Here is an 11,204-nt window from a genome sequence, read left to right as displayed (position 1 = left end):
TTTGAGCTGGCCTGAAGATTGCTCTTTATCTCACTCATCCCTTCAAGTGTAAAGTGATTTCTTAGGTCAGAAAAACAAATTAAGTTTTCTCTGATGTTAGACATCAACACCAAATCAGTTCCTTCCAGGAGGAAAACCCAAAAAATAATTTAATTATGAGGCTGTGATAGGCAGAATTGTGAATAACTGCATGGTATTTGAAGTAGACCAGAACTAATTTCAATCACTCACTTTACCATTTACTAGAACTAAGACTTTGGGAAATTTAATCTCTCGAAACTATAAAACCAATGAAATTGGGATATCTACTCAGTACTGTCATAGACAGGACAATGTAATCACAGATCTGAGCACATTCCTGATGCCTGGTAAATATTCAGTAAGTGCAGGAATTGTTATTACTGGTAAAAACATCATTTCACAGTACTATTTTGAAAAGAGTCTATTGGAACTTGAGAAGAAAGCGTTGATGAATATATTCAATTAAAAAATATAGAAGAAGGAATTTATCAATCTGAGCATTTGGTTTCCTATAATATTCTGTCTGACTCTACTTTTATCCCTGAACCTTCTATATTGCATTCCAAATTCCCTTTATTATAGTTTCAGGCCAAGAAGACAAAGCCTTAATTTTAATCTAGAAATCACATCTTCCCTTAAAGCTGTGAAATTCATTATGCAATACTTAGAACCAGGTGACCCTGGGTGAAGTCTTTCAGACTCTCATTTTATTTTCTTAAAACAAGCTTAGAATTATACCTAAATGACATTCTTAAGATTTGGGGGGATTATTAAAAATCACAACAATTAGACAAATTTTCCAGGTATATTGTTTCTAAAAAAGCCTTTATCCACTTATACAAAACTCATACATATTCAAAGGATTATGTTTCAGAAAGTGCCTCATCTTAATATTAATGATATGTTCCAAGTAAGAAACATTACAGAAGTCCATTGTTTGTGGAGTTTATTTAAAACTCATGTTTTCTTTTTCTTTACAATTCACCAATTGGTAAATTAGAAAAAAAATTGATATGCACTGGGAACAATATAGATCTACACTTTCAAATCTTTTATCTAACAAGCTGTTAGAAAGGTTGGCCTAATTACTTTCCTCTATTTAAAAGTGTCCAAGCATGTTGGAGTTTAGTTAAGTGATTCTGATTTTATTATAAGCTCCATAGGAGAAGCACTCCAGGGTGGCCAGCCATGCCAGTTGGGCTATCTGCTTAATTGCCTTGATTGCAGAGCATTTTCTAAAGCAACAACAGCCCAGGCAATGCTAGCATTGTATTTGAAAATTTCAGCAACTGTCGTGTTTTCATGTTTAAATATTTTGGTACCAATTTTAAAGTTGTAAGGACAGAGATGCTCTGTGAAATATGCTGACTCTTAGAACAGCTGAGTCTGTGACAGTGTGTCTAATGGTGACCAGCATAGGGTTTGGAGTTTGACTCTGTTGCTTACAAGCTGCACAAGTTAACTAAGTTCTCTGATTTCCTGTATTCTTTCTTCTGGCTAATATGACCACATTGACTATTTTACAAATAAACTAGAATCTATCTAACTACAAAAGGACAATTATAACTGGCAAGGCAACGGAGCTCCTTCATTTTGGTGTTACAATTAAACTGATTCTAGAATGACATGATTTCTAAATGTTTATGCCTTACCTTTCCCGTCAGCATTGCTCACGTCTTTTTATATCTTTTTTTTTTTTTTTTTTTTTTTTTTTTTTTTTTTTTAGACGGAGTTTCGCTCTTGTTACCCAGGCTGGAGTGCAATGGCGCGATCTCGGCTCACCGCAACCTCCGCCTCCTGGGTTCAGGCAATTCTCCTGCCTCAGCCTCCTGAGTAGCTGGGATTACAGGCACATGCCACCATGCCCAGCTAATTTTTTGTATTTTTTGTAGAGACGGGGTTTCACCATGTTGACCAGGATGGTCTCGATCTCTCGACCTCGTGATCCACCCGCCTCGGCCTCCCAAACTGCTGGGATTACAAGCTTGAGCCACCGCACCCGGCCGTCTTTTTATATCTTTCTGGTTTGGAAGCAACTTGAGGGTAGTGACTGTATTTTTATTCTGTTAAGATTTCTCCAAGTTGTGCAATAAATACTTAGCTGTTTACACCATAGTATAAACAGGCAATTTGATGACTTTGTAGTGGTGTTATTGCTCTTCTTCCTTTTCTAAGCCTGACCTAGCCATGTAGACTGTGTGTGTGTGTGTGTGTGTGTGTGTGTGTGTGTGTGTGTGTGTGTGGTGGAGTGTCTACTAGGTACGGACAAGCAAGAAAATGAGATATTTAAAGAAGAAACACCTCTTTAATCCCTAGTTAACCTTGAGATAATGCTCAGTCAATTTGTTTCAATCCCACAAACAGAATTAGCACTGTCTGTGTGTAGTAACCTTTCTCCTCTTGTATGCAGTGCTGAACCCTTGATAAGATAGAGTAAATAATTAGTTAATACTTAAATCAGAATCTGAGTATCTTAGAAATGGAATGAGTAGAAGTAATCTTGTTTTGCTCTCCAGAAATGGAATGAGTAGAAGTAATGTTTTTTTGTTTATCTCAATTTACAGATATGGATATTGTGGCTCAGAAATATCGAGATATGACCAAACTTCAGGGCTGTTGATGGCAGAAATAATCAGCTCTAAATCCTGATCTACAGGACTTGCATCTACTTCCTACTATATCTCTATGGCTCTATAAATGCCAATTTCTCTCTCTCTCTCTCTCTCTCTCTCTCTCTCTCTCTCTCTCTCTCTCCCTCTCTCTGGTAGCATATCAATTTCAAAGAGCACGGTAGTTAAAAACATAGCATCTGAGCACATACTGATGACCAAGGGCATACCTGTTAATCCTAAGAATTTTACTTTTCAGAAAAGATCCTTTGCTTTGGGCAGCTACCTCTCCAACACTGGCTTCTGTTTTGCTTATCTGCTTCTGATCTGATATGTAGGCAATAGTCCTCTCAGACTGGAGAAGCATTTGTAATTCTCAGCTGGGGGCTCTGCCTCTTACTCAGGCTGCAGGTGATTAAGGTTTTCACCTGAAGAGCACTCAGGTGAACATCTGCTGTCTGTCGTATGTTGTAGTTGGAGGGCGGGGGGTGCATCTCCCACTGTTCTCATTCCAACCTAATAGCAGGAGGTGGAGCAGCGTATTTCACATCTACCTGAGATGAATACTTGTAATATTGAGCCACGAGAGTATTACTTTATTTTCTCATGATTTTACCCTAGATTTTATAAATGTAGCTAATCTTTAGTGGTGGGTTGGTGGAGGTATTAGTTATGTTAAATCAAGCATCATGGTATAGTTAAATGAGCTTTTTACTCAGAGAAAGCTACCAGAGTTCAAGTCTTCATTAGTCACATGCTGGATGAGAAAAGAGAAGCAAGTTGTTCAAGCTATTTCCTTACCTATAAAAGGAAACTCAAGCTTCTACCTACCTCAAAGAGCTATTTTGAGGTATTTTGTGTGCCTAATGACATTTCCTCATTCATTCATTTGAGAATTATTTATTGAGTAGACCCTGTCAGGAAATTCACTAGGTTGTGGTACAGAGTAAAGTGAAAATAACTAATGCTTATAAAGCACTATAATTATAAACACTTTTCCTCCAAAATATAATATATTTAAAAAGTTGGCCATGGTCAAATCAAGAGTTTACAGGCATTTGGATATTTTCTTTCCCGATAAGCAAATGCCTTACAGTTTGACAAATAAAATTAATGTTTAAAATTATGGCCCTAAAGCAATTGAATATCTCAAAGTGCCTTGTAAACTACAGGCAGTTTTAGTGCTGTTAACTCCTTCCTCTCCCTTAGAGGCTCTGTCTAATCAGTTTCCTGGTTTTGGAAATGAATGATGTTGCGCACTATTTCTCATGTTAATCCCATTCTTTCTAGTCCCACTCATACCATTGCAATTCAGATCCTTTACTCACATATACATTATTGCAAAACTCTGCAGACTAACTTCACTGACATACTGTCAGTGAAGTCTGTCTCATTTTCGGCACATAAAACATGATGCTCTCTGATTACCCAGTATAAATATTGAGAGTGTCACTTGACTGCTCAAAAGACTTCTAAGTGTGTCCTCTATCAACTGTAATAGATTTAAACTTTTTTAGCATAGCATTGAAGACCCCTAGTATCTTCTTTTACACATGCCAATACTTGCCTGTTTAAGTCTTTTATTTCATCCAAACTCAGATATTCATCTATTCATTTACTCAAGCATCTGCTACATCCCAGCAATTATTAAACACCCATGTGTTCTTGTCTCTGCTGCCTACTAGATTGGATAGGCTATTTAACTTACCCTAAAGTTAAGTTATGGTATCATTTAAATAAGGATCGCAAAAACCACCACACAAGAAAAGATAACTCTGAAGATTAAATATGCTCATGTACTTAAGGTATAAGTAGAGTTCCAGCAATAATGTATACTTCTTATTGTTCTTATTAATTGAACTGAATATAATATTTTACAGATAATATTTCTTTAAATTTAGAACATTTTTGGCAATTTATTTATTGCAGATGAGTTAACTCCTATAATTTTCAACTAAATAAAACATAATATAAACATCTTGTTTATTGTTCAATAGCATTAATTTTTATTTTGTTTATTCTTATTTCTGGTGTTCACCTTAAGTCTTGTAAGGTAATGTGTGGAGCCTAACAGTAGCTTCTGGGGCAGATGGACAGATTTAAAAAGGAGCCATAGGATTACAAAAATGCAGAGAAAAAGGGAGCTCAATGTTGGACCAAGAATTGGAATTACAGGACCAAATTGTCATTGAGAGAAACAATAAGGGTCTTCTTAGTTAAGAACTGAAAGGAATTGTTAGAAAAAAAAAACAGGCAGTGGAAAGGCAACGATTGTTTGGAGAAAGGCCCACGCTGAGAATTTCAGCTATTTCATTGACAATATTTTGTCTAAACATGTGGGATTCTCTGAAGTTTAAACCTGTCTTTCCTTGAAGGTGCTCAAATATCGGAGGGGACCCCAAAAGAAATGTATGTGATGCACATATGTGTTCAGAAGTGAGAAAGAGAGAGTTTGATTGGAGTAACATTGAATTAAATAGGGAAGGTAGGCTGTAGGAGACATTTTCAGCCCCAACATTTCTCAATCTTTCCTTCCTTCCTTTTTCCTTTCCTTCCTTTCTACATCCCTCTCTCCCACCCTTGTGGCTCTCTTTCTCCCTTTTCTCTCCCTCCTTTCCTCCCTCTCACCCTTCTTTCCTCCCTCCCTCCCTCCTTCCTTCCTTCCTTCTTCCTTTCTGCCAGCAATACCCTAATTATCTCCACTATAAGACAAAGCAAATATCTTGTCAATTCAAGTACTCCTTTCTGAGAAGTCTCACAATTTCCTACCAAGCCTACAGCTCCTTCTCAAAGAAACCGACATACCAAAAACGTCTATGAATATTAAGTTTCCTAAGGTTTGATAATGTATAGCAATCTCGTTCATACCATGTGACTACTTCCCAGAATGCAGCTGCTGAGAACAGAAATAATACCATGATCTAATGGCAGGTTGCTCTCAGCTGGTTAATAGCCTCTGAGCTTTGCCCAGTAGCTACAACAGTGATTAACCATCAAGACTTTCATTTAGAGTGAGTTTGAATGTAAAACTTTTAGAGAAAGGAAGAGAGTGAGATCAAGAGAGAGAAAATGACCCAGAGAGAAAGACCAATGGATAAAAGTCTTGTGAGGCTTGTGGGTGTTCTTCAGTATCTTGGCATTGGAGTGTTAGGTATTTGTTGTAGTCTTCAGAGTCTGAGATCGTTTATACTCATCCTTCTTGAGAAGGCTTTCCAGTTATTCAAAGGTCCTTACTCATTGCAGCCATAACCCCTTTAGGGGACAACCCAATTCCAATAATGCTGTGGCTCTTTCAGGCTAGCAGAACTACCACCTTGATGGTCTTGGGTAAGATCCTGAAGAATCTCTTGGAATAACAAACAGAGATTTTTGTTTTCTTTTCTTAATCTCCCCCAAAGAAATGGAATCTGTCCCTGTGTCCTGAGCTGCACAAAGCTGGGGGTGACACAAGCACCCCCATGACCACCACTGGGACTGTACCAGGTCAGATCCGAAGCCAGCACAGCACTGGGTTTCATACAAGGCCTGCTGTGACCACTGCCTGGATAACATCTATGTTCACTCAAGGCTCAGGGGATCTACAATCAGCAGTATCAATTCCATGAAGGCTTATGTTTTTCTCTTCAGGGCAGTGATTTTCTTTGGCCCCAACTGGGTCCAGAGATGCCATCTGGGAGCCAGGGCCTAGAGTCAGAAACCTTAGAAATCAACCTGGTTCTTTATTTTACCACTGCTGAGCTTGCACTTAAGCTCTAAGACAAAATTATTGCCATCCTTCTCTCCTCTTCTCTCAAGCAGAGGAATTTCTCCCTGTCCCCACGACTGCCCCAGGCCTGTGGTCTGTACAGCCTGGCTGCTGCCGATGCTCACTCAAGGATCAAGGCCCAAGGGCTCTTCGTTCAGCTTGTGGTTAGTGCCATCAGTTCTCACCATGGGCCTCGGGTGAGACACAGAAATGTGCTGGCTTCATGTGTGACCCAGTACATTCCCAGGTATGGTAGCTAAGGGGAGAGAATCCTTCTGTTTGAGGAGAGGAGACAGAAGAGTAATATGGACTTTGTCTTGCAGCTTGGGTGTCAGTTCACGCACAGTATATAGAGCACCAAGTGAGCTCCTGGGGACCCCAGGTCCGTATTCCTACTTATTTTTTATAGGAGTTCAAGTCTATTTTCCCTTTAGGGAAATGGGCTTCCTTATGGCCCAAAGCAGGTCCATATATGCCACCCAGGAGCCCAGGTCTGGAATGGGCCCCCCAGGAGCTCACTTGGTCCTTTAAATACTGTGGCTGAACTGATACCCAAGCTGCAAGGCGAAGTCCACATTACTGTTCTCTGTCTTCTCCTCAAACAGAAAGATTCTCTCCCCTTAGCTACCACACCTGGAAATGTACTGGGTCACACATGAAGCCAGCACATTTCTGAGTCTCACCTGAGGCCCATGGTGAATATTGCCTGGCTACCATTGCTGATTATTCAGGCCCCAGGCACTCTTTATTCAGCAGGTGATGAATTCTGCCAGGACTGGGTCCTTTCCTTCAAGGCAATAGGTGCCCTTCTGGCCCAGGATGTGTCTAGAAATGTATTCAGAATCTAGAACCTGGAATGAGAGCCTCTGTACTCTGCCTGGTTGCCCATTTTACTGTGGTTGAGCTGGTAACTAAGTTCCAGGACAAAGCCCTGTTTACTCTCCCCTCTTATCTCCTCAAGCAGAGGGAAGGATATCTCCCTGAGCTGCAAACTGTGCTACCTGTGGTTGACGGAAGGGTGGCATAAGCACTCCCTTGACTGCCCTGACAAGGGTCTCACTAGATTGTGTGTAGCCCAACTCCACTGGCACCAAGCCCAGCACAGCACCAAGGCTTGCCCAGAAATTGTAGTCTTTGTGCCCTATACTGGCTTTCAAGTTTATTTAGGGCTCCAGAGAGCCTGTGGTGGTGGGATTTGCTTAGACTCAGCTGATCACTGGAGTTGGTGACTTGCCTCTGGCTAGGGATGGTCTAAATGCTCCCTCTGTGAGTGCCAGCTGCGTTCTGCCCCTTGTTGCTTTCCACTGTGACAGGGAAGCACCGAGTTCCAAAAGGCCCCCAAGCACTGCACTCCCCCCTACACAGTGCAGATTCTCTCTCTGTGCCACACAGCTGCTACCAGGGGGTGAGGGTGGGTGGTGGTGCAAGCAATTCAAGACTGTCTTTCCTACCTCTGCTGTGTCTCTTTTCTTAATACAGTGTCAAAACTTGGTGCTTTGATTACTCACTTAATTTTTAGTTCTTCTGTAGGTGCTTTTTGTGTGGATAGTTGTTCAATTTGATGTTCCTACAGAAACACAATTGCTGGATGCTTCTGTTGGACCATTGTCCCTTCCAATTTCAAATGATATTAAAATTGTCTTCCAGATTTTTAAAGTTTAAAGATTCTTAGCTTATCATATTCCTACGTATTTTTTGTAGGAGTTCAAGTCTATTTGGACACAAACTCTGAGATAGAGATTAGTATACAGAGCATTATAAGGAGTGCTTTCTCACTTTACTGCAAATGTGAGAGTAAAATAACCAAGAAGCAAGAAACTGACGGGCAATGTCAAATTAGAAGAGGCTTCAACCTATCCTATGGAAAGCTCTGGAGCTAGGGTGTCCTTGTAGAATTATCGTGATTTGGGGCAAAGGAAGCAAAGCTTTTATCCACCATATCAAGAATGCAGGATGATCCCAGGAAAGAAGCATGACTTTGAGAAGATACCACGAACTTAGGTGAGTCTTGTTTCCTCAGCTGGAAGCAATCTTTAGAGGATACCGAGCCACAAGCCTGGAGTCAGCAACAGTCATCAACTGGTAGAATGTGTGCTCTCCTGATGAGAGGAAGATCTGGGCTATGCATCAGAGCACCCAATGCACTTCCAAAACATTTCTGGATTTGCGCAACCATGAGAGATTGTTCTGGAATATACAAGTGGCAGAAATAATGCTGTATCTTTTTTTTTTTTTTTTTTTTTTTTTGAGATGGAGTTTTGCTCTTGTTACCCAGGCTGGAGTGCAATGGCGTGAACTCGGCTCACTGCAACCTCTGCCTCCTGGGTTCAAGCAATTCTCCTGCCTCAGCCTCCTGAGTAGCTGGGACTACAGGCACGCACCACCATGCCCAGCTAATTTTTATATTTTTAGTAGAGACGGGGTTTCACCTTGTTGACCAGGATTGTCTCGATCTCTAGACCTCATGATCCACCCGCCTCGGCCTCCCAAAGTGCTGGGATTACAGGCATGAGCCACCATGCCATATCTTAAAAAAAGAAAGTCAAAGAAAGAAAGAAAGAATAATGCATCAACTTTTAATATTTGCAGACTTACCAACATCAGGGCTAGAAAACTGTTTACATCATAGAATGTCAAAGAATTTCAGCTAGTTAATTATGCTGCAGGTGAGCAGATGTATCTAGGAGTAGATATTTGCAGATGCAAATTGAGAATTTTGCTTTAGTAAGGGTAAATAGCTAAAATGATTATTAAAGCACAGTGGAAAACAAAATGATATATAAAATGCAAATGTGTAGTGACAAACACATGGAGGCAATTTGCTTGTTAACTTTGACCTCTACAGTGGAAAGTCTCTGTTTCCTTCTTTGCTCTGTTATTTGCCATAATGAGACAGAGTTTGAGAGTGCAGCCTTCATGCCCTGCAAATGACATTCACTTGCCCAGGTCTCAAGGTTAGCATTTTATAAATTACCACTTCAAAGCAGGAGTCACCATCTATATGCAATAGAACTGAGGTGAGTGTCATGTGATATCAACCCTATCATTTTCTTATTGTCCCATTTCAGATTTTATTAAACAATTCTGATTTTCCTTGTAGGGGCAAAGGCTTTATTAAAGAAGAAAAATGAATTATTCAGAAATTTTGGTTTTTTACTATTTCTTTGATCTGCTCATGAATCTTTGACTATCTAGAACCTGACACGCTAATCCTGGATGCAACTTCATTATTTCAAAGACCCATGGAAATTTATCGTTTGCTATATTTTAACTTTACACACTCATTCTTTCAGTCATGTCTCCACATATTTCTGAACATAAAATCAACCTACTCCCAAGCCACTTTCTACCACTTTCATAACTCTTTGGAATGTCATTGACTTCTTTCTTTTAAGCCATGCCATTCATCCATTGATTAATTCCTTTTTAAACTATCACGTATACATACTTTATCCTTGAAAATATGTTGGGCATTAGAATCATAAAAATGAATAAAACGTGACTCTTAAGTTTAGTGGGAGGCATACCTCCGTATCAACTAAAAAGATATCTAAATTGGGTTTTGAAGTTTGTATAGGAGTGTGTCTAAGGTATGACTGAGAGTATGTGTTCAATTAGAAGGAGAGACATGTACAAAGGCTTCATGGTATTAAAAATATGGCAATTTAAGGGAAATCTAAAAGTTTTCTATGACAACAGCACAGAGTACAAGTCAGGGCAAGAGATGAGGATGAAGATGTAGGCAAGTGCCATCTCATGGCATCTTTTCTAAAGAAAACTCTACTTGCTTTTTTTTTTTTTTTTTTTTTTTTTTTGAGACGGAGTTTCGCTCTAGTTGCCCAGGCTGGAGTGCAATGGCACGATCTCGGCTCACCGCAGCCTCTGCCTCCTGGGTTCAGGCAATTCTCCTGCCTCAGCCTCCTGAGTAGCTGGGATTACAGGCACGGGCCACCATGCCCAGCTAATTTTTTGTATTTTTAGTAGAGACGGGGTTTCACCATGTTGACCAGGATGGTCTCGATCTCTCGACCTCGTGATCCACCCGCCTCGGCCTCCCAAAGTGCTGGGATTACAGGCTTGAGCCACCGCGCCCGGCCTCTACTTGCTTTAAGTCCCCATTTGAATATATGGAAATGTCAGTTCACATTAATATCTCATCTCTGTATTTTCTTACAGAATCAATTATAAAAGCTGTATATTAAAATGTCATATTGTAATCCAATTAGATGTGTCTGTTGTTTTCTTTGTAAGTAATGTGTGTTACCTCTATTTTTCAAAGAGAAAAAGATAAAATATCAATTTTTTTGTCTATTAAGTGAAAATATCTCAATTCAAAACCTAATTCACTCATTGAAAGGCTAGATTTGAGCTTGATACAAAGACAACTCCTCAGGTTGAAGGAGACTCGAAGCCAGACTTAAGTTGTTCATTGTAATTGATTGATGTGTGACTGAACATCAGAGAGTGAAATTAGAGAGCATGGGCCCCGCAGGAAAAACATCTATCAGAAGCAGCTTGCACTGCATCTTAAAATGCTATTTTGAAGCATCTCTCTCTTAAGGTGTAATGTTGGGTACACAGAACAGAGTCTGAGTCTCTTTAAGGGCATTTGGACCTGGAACATAACACAAGGCTCTTCAAAATTGGCCTTCCTGCTCAGTGCTATAGGCACAATAAATGTCCTTCAAAACACCCAATCTGTTATTTTAAGTTAGCTTGAATTGCATTTAAAACAAGTTTTCCGAAGGGCAAAACAGCCAAGAAGAAAGCTGTTGAGAGACACAATTCCATGGATTCTGAAAACTGCCCACTTACAGACCCAACACATT

Source organism: Saimiri boliviensis, chromosome 1 (genome assembly GCF_048565385.1).
Source record: "Saimiri boliviensis isolate mSaiBol1 chromosome 1, mSaiBol1.pri, whole genome shotgun sequence".
NCBI lineage: Eukaryota > Metazoa > Chordata > Mammalia > Primates > Cebidae > Saimiri > Saimiri boliviensis.
This window is presented reverse-complemented; position numbering follows the sequence as displayed.